This window comes from Pseudoliparis swirei, chromosome 19 (genome assembly GCF_029220125.1).
Source record: "Pseudoliparis swirei isolate HS2019 ecotype Mariana Trench chromosome 19, NWPU_hadal_v1, whole genome shotgun sequence".
NCBI classification, from domain to species: Eukaryota; Metazoa; Chordata; class Actinopteri; order Perciformes; family Liparidae; genus Pseudoliparis; species Pseudoliparis swirei.
In genome coordinates, this window is record NC_079406.1 from 24,433,484 (window position 1) to 24,446,809 (window position 13,326).

The following is a 13,326-nucleotide window of genomic DNA, read 5'->3' on the forward strand; positions in this document are numbered from 1 at the left end:
ATAAAAGAGCCGACAGTTAGAGTTCTTTGTAAAACATTTAATTTGACTATACTTGGAAAAAAAGAAGAAAAATGTCCTACTATACTCGGTGAACCTCTCTATATATTGTAACAGCCCATAATTCAGTGGAATAAACCCACTGAGATAATTCAAATGTTCCTCTTAACGAAGCCTGAAAACAAGAATACAGAACACGGGCTGCTCGTTGCTGTTGTGCTACGCAGGCAGATGAGTTTATTTTAGTTAAAGATGCACGAGGCAGCGCAATTATTGCAATTTGCAAAATAAAGGGGAGGAATTAAGTGAAATGTTCTACAAATACTTTGCATTATTTATATTTTAATATCATAATGGAAGTTCTACTTTCTCTATCTGTATCTTTTAGGACCCTATAGGTTGACCACTGTGGAGCTCGTTGTTAGCTAACGTTACAGAACAGCCACTTTTGGGAGGCATGGAACTAGAAGTTGGTTTAAAAAAAAAAGCTAGACTCCCTACATTGTGTTAAAAGCCCAGGAGTGCATCCTTTCTAAAGAAAGGAACAAGTAGGCTACAAAAAGAAAGAAAACTTGCTGCCCGGGGAAACACAGCCCTAGACCTCGATGAGAGGCGGAGCTTTGCTCAGTTGAGTATTCCTGCAAGACCTAAAATGTGTTGAAACATGTTTCTGGCTAACAGTGAGATGTGGTAGTAGGATCCATGGTTCCCTTTTACATGTTACGTTACATTACATGCCATTTAGCAGACGCTTTAATCCAAAGCGATTTACAATAAGTGCATTTAGCCATGAGTACAAACTCAGAACAAAAAGAATAAATATAGTCACATTTCTTCAAGAAAGCCAAACTACGAAAGTACCATAAGTAATACCATGAGTAATACTATAAGTAATACCATGAGTAATACTATAAGTAAGTGCCATTCAAGTGCCACTGAAGTGCTAATCTGTTTTTATTCAAGGTATAGTCAGAAAAGATGGGTTTCCCTTCTACTCATAACTGAGAAAAGGCTAACGTTAGCAAGGCATACTGGTGAGAGGTCAGCATGCCTAGCTCACGTTAGCCTTTTGTGCATCTGGTATTCGGATGGGACGGTTCACACTCGTCCATTCTGTGGTGGTGTTACGCAACACCGCCAGTGAGAGAACGCTTTTTAATCTTTCTCCCGGGTAATGAGCAACAGAGCAAAAGGAAACAGAGACTCAATTGGTTCTGCTCCTGAGGGCATGAAATACAAAAACCTAATGAAAGAGCGCGTCCGGCAGACAGTGTTCACTTGCCACAGCCCAGCGAGTCGAGATGAGAGCACCTTCGATTACAGCACGACCAGCGGCCTCTGAGCGCTTTTTAACCTTCTCAGTCATTTGCTCTTTTTCGGTCCACTTGTTGTGTCTATGTACTGTGAACTCGGCTAGTCCGTTAGATCCGGGCTAATCTAGTCAGAGCCCCTCTTCTTGGGGAGTATAACTCAAAGATTTCATAATTCTAGTGTCAATCGAGAGTTGATCTTTGTGGGCATTTGTGAGGTTACAGTTTATCTAGGTGTTAAATAATCCAGGATCTGTGTGATAAAAAATAAAAAAATGAAACAATTTGCATTTTAAACAATTTTCACTTTGTGTTTTTCTTTCTAGTCATACATTACTGTATCGTGTGATCGATGTGTTTATCCTGCGGGAAATGGAACACACGCTTTGTGGTTCATGGTGATAAAAAAAAAGAAAATCCATGTGAAAATTACTTTGACCCATGCTGCTATTTTTATATTATGAGATGTTACATTAATCGAGTTTACCCAGCAAGCCAGATAAGAGAAACAGTCGTAAAAAATAATAGAAATCCGTTTCTGCTTAACTTTCCTCACTGCCTCTGGGACAAAACCCCTGTACAGTATAATGTAATTCAATGCAACGGTCCCCAAATGTTGACCTGAAATCCCAACACGTGTAACACATTTAAAATCATCAGCTCCATGAAGTTGGCGAATATTGCTTTGCAGTTGCATCAGACTGTATCAGATATTATGTTCTTGGTGCACACTGCCATCTTGAAAAAGGTTGGGAATGACGTTTATGTGATCTTCACCATTTGATTTCCCATCATGGCTGGTGTGGTCCCTTAGAATTTTTTTTTGTTGGGATTATTGAAAGAAAATTTGCATACTAAATTATCTCATAAACACATAAAGACGCAAACAAAAGAAGTCATTAGAATACAGGTTCAAATATTAATTAATGAACCAATCAGTCTTTCTTTTCCAAAAAGCAAACATGAGACTTCATTCATTGTCTCATTCAATAGATGATAACCATGTCTGGTGATGGCCTCCACGGAGGGGACATTTCTCTTTTCATGACCACAACCTATCACTTGTGTTTGTCTAAGAAAAGAGGGGTTTGAATGGAACATGACAAGAAATAACCAAGTTCATAAAATCACTGAAACATTCCCCCCTGTGGACGTCATAATGTGACAGCGATAATTTGATGGAAGGCGACTGATCGGTTAGAAGCCGTTTGTCTGTAATAAAGATGTGACAGTGGAAGTCAGGGGTGATACGAGAGCCAGCGTGGACACAGGGGAACGAAATGACATATGAAGGAACTGTGTGTTGCACATCATGATTGAAAGATAAAGAAAAACTGAAATGTGATAATAGTGATAGTGATACAGAATCTTTAACCATAAAACTGATGAACTTCTTTCATAAAATATTTGGATTATTGACGACCCACTCTGACCCTTTGTGTATTAGTGGATTGAATAATTGGTCATAGGCCTGATATTTGGTTTTCTGTATTGGCAATTGGAAAGTACGTTTATTAAGATGCCATGTTTATTAAGATGCCATGTTTATTAGGCCAACTACAGTACCTGAACAGTACTGCAGTTGGGGTGTAGTGAAACTGGAGAAAAACCTCTCATCCGTCACTCAACTTTACCTTTTTTACAATAATTCATGAGTTTATGATGCATAACTGGGTTATTTAATATCATTACATATTTGTATACCAATCAATTATTCATTATTACATCGGCTACAAGCAGTAATGCCAACAACAACATTCTGTCTTTGCGGAGCTTCTTTAAAACTGCTCATCTTTTGAGGTTGAATGCTGTTAGAAAACACTGGGCTAAAAAAATAAAGGAATTAAATTAAAAAACATCCAAAATAAGACAAGGACCATTTAAGATGTCAAGCAACCAAAAATCAAAGCCAGCAAACAAAAACAAAAAAACCACAACAATCCCAAAGAAATCCATGAGTAGGAGAACAAGAGCATAGCAGGAAAGTAAAACACATTAAATCGGCTCTAATGCAGAAAGTAAAGAATTAAGAAAAAATGGATCTTCCATCAGTCGCGGATGGCTAATCCAAGATCCTCCCACTCCCCTCATCCTGATAGCGCTATAGCTAGCCGATCCACCCCATTCAGCCAGTTGGCTCTTTTCGCAATGTTAACGAGATGGTGGGTGGATATGCTGACAGAAATCTCCTTCAATAATGTCCTCCCTAACCATTCAATTACAGCCCCCTTGTATCGTAATGCGTGTGCTGTACCCTGAAAGCAACAAACTCCATTTGCCGCTGATCCCCCGGAGGGCTATAGGGAGAATTTAAGGAAGAAAGTCGGCAGACTGAAAGCCGGGTGGGCTCTATCACAGCTTTAGCCGGCGGATGGAGAAAAGAAAGGGGGAGGGAAGAAGGAAACGGGGGCTGGAATCCGACCTGAATGAGAAAACTCCTCTGAGAGATGGGAGTCTGGGCTGCTTGAGCCGTCTCAAAACACTCAGAGTCCTGCGCCTCCTCTGCGAAAGATTTCTCAGAGGAGGCAGTGGCCTTGGCTTCTCTTCTTTTCTTCGGTCTGATTTGAGGCCTGAGAGGACTCGGCCCCTCGAAGGAAGGATCAACCTTCACCGTCCGACCTGTAATTAGTGATTAACGGCCGAAAGTCCAGACTATTTGATTTACTCTGCTCCGCTCCCAGAGGGGGGATGTTGGTCAACGAGAGCTAAATCACCGATTGCACTGGAGGCAACGAGCTTGTCAAGGAAAATAGCCCGGGCCCGCAGGATGCTGCGAGGGTCCGTGCACAAAGACAAATTACACGAAGGTTCCTTGAGCGCCCACCCCCCCCTCGCTATATCCTCCATCACGCTCTGTCGCTCTCTTTCTCTAACACATGGCCGCTCTGTCTCTCTTCACCAAGTCTCCCATTCCTCTAACACACTCCCCTCTCTCAGCGATGCTCCATATTACCGAGGCTGAAAGGTTGTGTACCCCCAAATTGCTTTTGAGTTTGACATTTTTTGAAGGGGAGATAAAAGTATGTTCCCTGATGCTGAGTATTCATAGCGAATGTGCAAAGACTCAAAAGGCGAAGAAAAACAACCCCCAAAACACACACACACACACATGCTCACTCTCAGATCTCTGGATGGTTGATTTGTGCAAACTCTCTCAAAACAAGAAGAATAGAGTGTTTGTGTTTGATCGCGAAGACGAGGGACTCGGTGGACTTGAATGTTTGACAGAAAGAGAAGTTTGAATGTTGAAATCAACAAACTTCCCCTTTCGTCAAAGGAAAGTGCTCATTTCCGCTTTTTTATGTGTCGCTTGTCGCACTCCTCCCATGAAACAGCAACACTAATCAGCTGATCTCCTATAAAAAGAAGTAAACGCGCATGTTGACGGGGAGCGATAACGCCTTAGCGCCACTCCAAATTGGTATTTCTTTCTCAGCTCAGTTCAGAAAAGAGCAACAACTAAAAAATACAACGTGACTGTGATGTTGAGTGTAGAGACGAAGCTGAAGCGTCTTCAAGCTAACGGAGGAAACGGAGGCGGTCCGCACGCTGAAGATCGGAAGCTCGTATGGGAAAGAAAAAATTGACCAGATAAGACGGACATGACACCGGCTCTGACATTTAGTGAACACCCTCTCGAAAACACCCACGAAACAATGCGTTTTGTTCATTTATAAAACATAACCAAAAGAGGCTGTAGCCTATACAACAAAATATGCAAACAATTCTAAATATACATTGAAATTCATCACCATGTTTGTTCCTCACTTACAATTTTAAATAACGGCCTATTTTAGGAAATGATGTGGTTTTAAGTATACGTTTGTATTATTTTGAGATAATTTCTGTAGAATATCCTCATTAAATGTGGTCTGCCTGCTTTCCTTGCACCCAGATGGTTGTCTGACTTAGCCGTAAAGGGTCAAGACGTTGACTTCATCTCTTTGTGTGGACCGCGTCAGGTGTCTGTTCCATCTGCTGCGTTTGTCGTGCATCTTTACCAACACGGTGTGGGACGTGCACAATACCCACCGTCTCAGTTCTCTGTGAATGCATAACGTGGGCTCGCTTTGGACATTGATTACCTATTATTATATTGTTACAACAGGCCTGCGAAAAATACATTCAAAAGCAGGAGCTTCCTGTTCGAGTGCCATTGTGAGATGTATTATTGTTATGAGTTACAATAGATAGAAAGTAGAGAGAAACCGCGTGAATGTGCCAAAGTAATTTGATTTTCTAAAACTTCAGCTGTCATTAATTCAACACTTTTCTTGCGCATTCATGAGAAAAGAAGACCGGAAGATATATAACAGATGTAAAGACATTAGAGGCTCGTTATCTCGGCATCACAGACTTGTAATTAAAGATCTTCTTTCGCATCTTTGAAGGTTCAAACTTTAGTCCACATCTTCTCAGACAGTCGTCCTCCAAATCCACGGAGATGCATTCGGGTTGGTTTACATTCACAGCTTTAAGTTTAGGTCAAAGAACCCCGGCATCACTTTGAGGGAGGGAACTACGTTTGATGTAGATTCTGAGCTTTTCCACTTAAATGAGATTATCTTATAATGCTCTGAACATCCACATCCAAGAAAAATACCAATGGATACAGGGACCACTGGTTTCAGTATCCGTTAGCATCTGGAGATTATTCTATTTTTGCAGTGTTATTGTTACAACACCTTTACATATTCAAATTGTACAGGTAAAGGGCGAGAGGATACTTAATTATACACATCAAGATGGCTGTTAAACATTTACAAATGGCCTTAGTGAGTGCATTACCTCTGGATGATCAGCCTCAAGTCTGTTACCAAAGCAGCTGTTGGGAGAGCTCCTGAGGGACGGCCAAGCATTAGCATGCAACACAGCCTAAGAGGAGCTCTAATTGGATTAAATTAATCATGGCTACCTTATGGAAAACAACTAATGAAAAATCCCTCTATCTAACTGCAATAAGTAAATCATATATCACTTAACCTTTCGCATGAGAGAGGTTGTGATTGAATTGTTCTGTCATATTTCACCACACATACGGCTTGCATGGCCTAAACTATATCGTTGCAATTGTTTTAGATATTTTTTAATGTAGGATTTAATGTTGAGTGACACTTGTTTTTTTGCCATTCAAAGCAACATCAGAAACCTGGTTGTCGGCAGTACAATTATGCTTACGCAACAATTATTTCCCCCCATTGTATTACAGGCGCGCCACCGCCCTTCTGTCTGTGCCGACACCTTCGACTGGGCGTGAGACGTTAAACGTTGAGAAAAGAGGACGAACGCAGCCATCTGTTAGCACTGAACCTGTAAACAATCCTGACAGACAGAAAAAAGCAAAAGAGGGCGCGAAAATATATTCGTAGCTATTTCCCTCTTGTGAATTAAAAAGCAGACAAAGTGTTGATCCGCTGGATCCACAAAGTCCCGGGTAACGGTGTTTCGCTGCTCTGAGAACAAGCTGCCCTCTCAGCTAGCTTCTTTTCCCCCAGTATCGTCTGGAATTTATTAAACTATTGCAGTTACCGGCTAACGGTTTTATGCCTCCGCCGTAGGCTTTACGTCTACGTCTGCAAAATGTCATGGCTTCATCATTTTATCTGACGAGGCATTTGTGAGAAATTGTACAAATGTGCAGATGAGTTCTTTGAGTTATGGCCAATAAACGGGTTTTGTGAGGTCACACCCGCATTTTCATCAGCACATCCTCGAAAAACGGAGCGGAAGTTTCCGGCAAGTTTAAAGAAATTCCTTCCGGGCGTTCCTAAGATATTTAAACAGATGGCACGAGGCATAAAAATATTCATCAAATACACTTCATGGGAAGTTTATACATTCCCCTTGGCTTTGTATCGCCATGTAAACCTTTAAGTTCATACTCAAACTGGAGCTCTTCAGTGATAAATACGGATGTAAACATATAAATATAAATTTTAGCATGTTCGATAGTAGAAGATTAAATTTTTTGATCAGGATGCAGTGATGTAGCTGCTCTCTATGAGAGCATATGCCCAGATCCAAATTAAAAAAAATATATAGATCCGCTGAGTCACAGATAGCATTCAACATTTCAATCCAATATCAGTCAATCCAACATACTGGCTTAACCCTTGTGTCGCCTTCGGGTCAATTTTTGACCATTTCATTTCCCTCCTCTCACTCGGTCAATATGACCGATTCAATGTTCACCCTCCTGTTACCTTTATATATATTTACATATTTTATTTTTGATTTGTCAATAGGTCCCCAGCTATAAATCTCAAAAAAAAAAATTATTAGAATTAATATTGTTTTTTTAGTGTAAGTACTACTTTTTTGTTTGTTGACTTGTTGACTCCAACAAGACACACATTGAATCGGGTGAAAATTGACCCAATGGACAGGAGGGTTAAGGGATCGTTAAATAATATAAAATCAAAAAGGCAGGGTTAAAGTAATGCTAAGAGGTATTTGAAAGATGATGAAAATGAAAAGTAAAATTAATAATTTTAAACTTTTTAATTAAATTTTTTTTTTTTTTTTTTTGAGGGGCAATTTGATTTTTTCTTGGCGTGGCATCATATCACACACAGAACACAAACAGAAGTAAAAACACAGATACAGAGGACACAGATCAATCCTGTGAGTCATTAAATATTATAAATATTATTAAAATAAAATTAATATTTTAAAATATTTATTCAATATTTTATATTATTTTAAAGTTATTATCATAGGGGTCATCATGGTCATACAATTGAATTTATTGAAAAATTCAAAACAATTTCTCACTGCTTGGCTATAAATTAATACAATTGGGCTAATTGGATCCGCAAGTCTCATCTTCCCAGTCAAACCCCAATTTATACAATTCCAAGACTGTTTAGGGACCCCAGTATGCAAAAATATTCAAATACACCCCTCTTTAGAGTATACGAAAAATAACACATTTATAATGGATACAAACAACTGCATGTTTTTTTGCCCCAAACTGCATGGGATTAGAGTAAAGTGGACAAGTATGTCAAGGGGGTACACGTGGGTACGCATTGAACCCATTTCCAGTCACATACCCTGAGGTTAGAGGTCAAGGGTTCTCTTTAAAAATCACCATGACAGTTGTCCCTTGCCAAAAAGCCATTATGACACGGTTGGCACCAATGGAGGTTTTCTCGTTTCATATGATACCAATACATGATACCAGTACATGAGACCGGTATATGATACCAGTATCTTCACTCTTGCTCTTGAAGACAGAATGTGGGCCCACAGGTGTCAGATGGTTAAATTCATTACAACAGTATTAACTGTTCAGCTTGACCAGCCTTATTTCACCAGCCAAATTATAGAATTATTGCATCATCTGAATCTGTTGTTTTTGGACAGTCAAATATGGAAATTAAATAAAATTCCCTATCCCTACACTTCACGAATCGTGCCAGCAAAATTAAAATGCGGGAGTGCCCAGTAATGGATTGATCTTGGAAAAGGAAGTGGATTGTTGGAAAGGCTGCTGGTGTGAACTTCCCTTGATTCTGATTTATTCTTAGTTCCAGCAGTTACATTTTCAGCATTTATTGCGTCTACCCTTCAGATATAGTCCTGATAGAAATAATACACTGTTGGTGCTGCTCAATAAAAAAAATTAAAAACACATCACTTATTCTAAAGATTAGGAATTGTGTTGAGTAACCGCACTTAAACTTGTTTTATGAGCTATAAACTTGACGCTACTTTTATTAAACACACCAATGCTGGTGTTAATATTAATGAAGAGGTCTGACGTTTCATGGTTTAAAATGGCTCTAAACGCGAGCTAACATTTTAAACATCTCATTATCTCGTGAGGCCAATTCTGAGATCGTCAACAGTTTGGGACAGAAAATATAAATATATAAAATGTCAGAAAATGTCATGTTAGCACCCTCTAATCAGACCCTGCTAATGTGCGCATGGTTTGCCCTTGTCCACTTTTTTTCCAAAATGATCAAGTAAATGTCGCTGTATATAAACATTTAATTGGATTCATTAGCTTTCTACACTTTAAACACAACAATAGGGTTACAATCCATAACTACTTCCTATCTGTGACCAAAAGACATCAACCATCTCTCGAGTTTGCCTGATTCTGTGTGCCGTCACTTATTTTCATTGAAGCGTCAGATGTTAGAATCCATTATCTTAACCATTGCGCTTCATTGAGAATTGCACCATTTTATCAAAAAAACACAATTAGAAGCAACGCAACTCAACCATCTTGTCACAAGAGCAATCCACCCTCGAGAGTTGTTGAGATAACGGTGCTTTTGTCCTTCAGTTGAGATTCACAAAATAAAAAAGTCATACAACTTAATTGAACTCTAACACATCCTAGAGATGGGAAAGTCACATGGTGGAAAATGAAGCATAACTTATGAAAGGATTTTAACACCACTTCTCGCAGCCTGTGAATGTAATGCTCAGCAGGGGTTTTGACAAGTAAAAGCCGGAGTATACATTAATTCTCGCGGTGCCATGCGGGCTGAATAACAGCAGAAGTTGCCTTAATGGAAGGAGCCTTCCCCTTAAGGAGACTGTTGGTTTGGATGAACTAATTATAATCTTCACAGAAGTAGGGAGCTTGAGTCTACTCATTTCCGAACTTGGCAAATATCAGGATTAACCCAGACTTGGAAACACACAGGATTAGGCCGTCTTGCAATAAAACCAAAAGTAAATGTGACGGAATGTGAATAAACAGAAGAGAATGAAACAGAAATAAGACAAAAAATGGGAAGAAAAGTTAAGAAAGAGATCACAACTGGTATGTCCCCCCCAAATTAAATCCATTTTGACATATCAAGGAAGTAAACGCCAATCAGAACCATTACACAGTAATCTTCTCTTAATTGTGAACAAGACCACCATTTATTTAACGCGTTGACAAGGTGAATGTGTAAGGTCTGTCCAGAATTTAGTTTAAACCATAAAAAAATGAAATAGTCATTTTTTTTTACATACCTAAGTTTCCACAAGCAGATAATGTAAAAAAAATGTTTAAAATATTTAGTTCACATTTTGCAGGTGTGTTCAATATAAACACAGTTGTAAGTCGACCACTAGTATACCAGAGTTGCCTCAATCCACAGCAAGATGATAAAAAGAAACGTATCACTTCCCTGTTTGTTGTTTTTAAGCGGTACCTGAACCGAGACCCGTAAACCGTGACTCCTGTGTACTCTTAAACCACGGAGGATCATCCAGGAATCATCCGGGATCCAGACGCACAGAACAAATCCTGCTATCGTCCTTAAGAAACTCTGCCAGTCCTTCAACATCAGCACATCAACAGTATAGATCACATGACAGTCTTCTCCACCGGTCCCTCAAGGAATTTAACGGGCGCTCCAAGGCTTCTGGCCTCAGCAGAAATCAAAAGCGTCGTATCTCCGAGTGGCGTGTTCTGTCAAGAGGTGTCATGGTTCAGATCAATATCTTAGCGCCCATGACACAACAAGCAGGGTGATATATGTTCCCCAGTGCTGCACAAATAGCATTACCACTCTACTTGATAGGACAGTTAAGGTCATTACTGTGAATCAGTTGAATAGCAGGCTGAATAATAAACTTTTATGTCGTTGACGGACGAGCCGGAATGAGGCCAAGTCATAAAAAAGGTGCTACATCGAGAAAGACAGAGCATGTGGATGTGTAGCTTTACGAGTGTGTGTGTGTGTGTGTGTTAAAAAGGCGAGGACACACTGCATGTGCTGTGCATAGATTTTCTTTTTTATGGGTTTGGATTCAAGCCCACGAACTAGCCTTGAGGGACCATTCAGAGGATTCTTTCCAAACACTTGCACATTCATTGTCATTGTTGTCTGTGAAGCAGAGAGGCTTAGCAAATGCATTTTAGTAGGTGTACCAAAACTAATAGCATGTAATCTGCAGGATGCACATGCAAGGTACCCTGAGATCGTCCAACCGACTTCAAGGGGCTTACAAGGGGACATTGGCCCAATGGGGAAAGCTTTGATATGAAACTGACCTCAAGACGATGTATTTCTGACAGTGCCTGGATATCATACATGAAATAACATGTACTTAATGGTGACCTAAGCATCCGTCCGAGTACAACGGTCCAGGTTCCCTTTTTTCACAGTCGGCTTGAGATATTGCTTCTGGTAAATTGCGAGCACAACCTTTTTCTCATTCTATTTTTTCAGCGATCACAAATGTTGACTGTTCCGCTGCAGACGGCAGACCTTGTGTTTTTCAGATGATCACCTTTTTTTTTGTGCCAGAGTGCACGGCTCCATGATAAAGAGGGAAAGGAGGCGCATGTAAAGGCGTGAGGAATATGTGTTTTTTTGAGTGCATCACTTATTCCTACGTGCTCTGGAAACCATTCGCTTCACTTCTGTTTCATCCCTCACTTGGAGAGTATACGAGTCATTTCTTCCCAGGTTTTTAGACTTAAACAAAAAGTAATCTGATAACAAGTTTGTTACGAAATGTCAGACGTCGTCTCCTTTGTGCTTTGTCGTACGCATGAGTCAAGCTGCGGGTTAGATGGAATAAAGTCGAGCGGATGCTTGAAATTCAACAAATACAGTCGTAATAGAGTTAGGGGTTCATTCTTATGATATCAAATAAATATTCCGCGGTGCTGTGACATTGAGGAAAATATCGGATGCAGAATTGATGCATTATATAAAATAAAAAGCAAAAACATGATGAGTATTCCTGGCACATACAGTACAGAATAACTTGTACTTATTGAAATGGAGAAATGATATTGCGGCTTTACAAACAGCACTCTGTAAATACCAAATATCATACTGCTGCTTGTAAACTACACGCAAGAAGCAGTATGACGATGATTTATTAAAAATACCTTTTGGAAACGCTTGAGTGACGTATGTTCAAGGTCACTGCTGCCCCTATTACACCGTATAGCTTTCCTCATATACTCTCTCTGTGCACTGCAGGTAATTGATGTATCGTGACGCCCACAAAATTAATGACATTTCATGACAGATGACATCTAATCTGTTTACCCATGATGCACCAAGCCATCGTTCAACAAATTATTCAACGATCACAAGGGGGCCGACTATCAGGAGCGTGGCAGACATCATTCAAATCTGTAACATCATCTAATTAAAAGACATCACTTCTGCCAGACAGTCGCCTCAGTGCGAGCTGAAGCAAATTGATTCTCTACCCCCTTCTAGTCCATGCAGAAGAGGAATGAATAATGCATGGACATTAAAAGTCTTATCCTCTATCCTGACAAACAACGTGGCCAGCGCTTTGCATATTCCTCAAAGGTGTGCAAAGGGTCCTTATTAGGAGAAGGAGTCTCGACAGGTGACGTTTTCACGGCGGAGTCATTCGGCATTTATCGCTGTTAGCTTCCGAGCCGGATCAACCGATTTGGCTTCAGAACGGTGCTCAGTTTACGCTGACGCTCAAAAGGTATTTGCATATTTTTTCACAGCTGCCACTCACAGATGTTACTGCTGTGTGGTCTACGAGGCCAAATCTCCCTTTGCACTGCCCATCCACGTGCTGTAGGTCATGACTGATGGTCATCGTTGACGACGTGGAGATGATGTGAGCAGCTGTGATTCCATTCAATATGTATAGCCCAATATCACAAATTACGAATTTGCCTCGAAGGGCTTTACAATCTGTACACACATGACATCCCTGACCTTTGACCTCACATCGAATCAGGAAAAACTCTCAAGAAATAGAAAAAATACCATCAGGAGAGCAACAGAGGAGGATCCCTCTCCAGGATGGACAGAAGCAATAGATGTCATGTGACCAGAAGGAATCATCACAGAGTTACATCAAGACATTCAATGAATATGACAGAAATGTATGAATAATTCGAAGTAGGCATGGACCACGATCCAGACCTCCAAAATCCATGAGACAGAAGGAGGTAGCAGGAGGGGAGGCCGGGGCACATCAGCTGTGATCTTGTTGCTGAGCAGCCAGATTGCTGAACTAGATACATGAACTAAAGTAAGGCGAGTCCCGTCAT

At 40.3% G+C, this 13,326-nt stretch overlaps 1 protein-coding gene across 1 annotated transcript in view; it reads right to left on the reverse strand.

Moving 5' to 3' along the window:
* The window catches only part of fstl5 (follistatin-like 5), a 181,151-nt gene that overhangs the window by 61,907 nt on the left and 105,918 nt on the right, over positions 1 to 13,326 (reverse strand). The window lies entirely within an intron of this gene.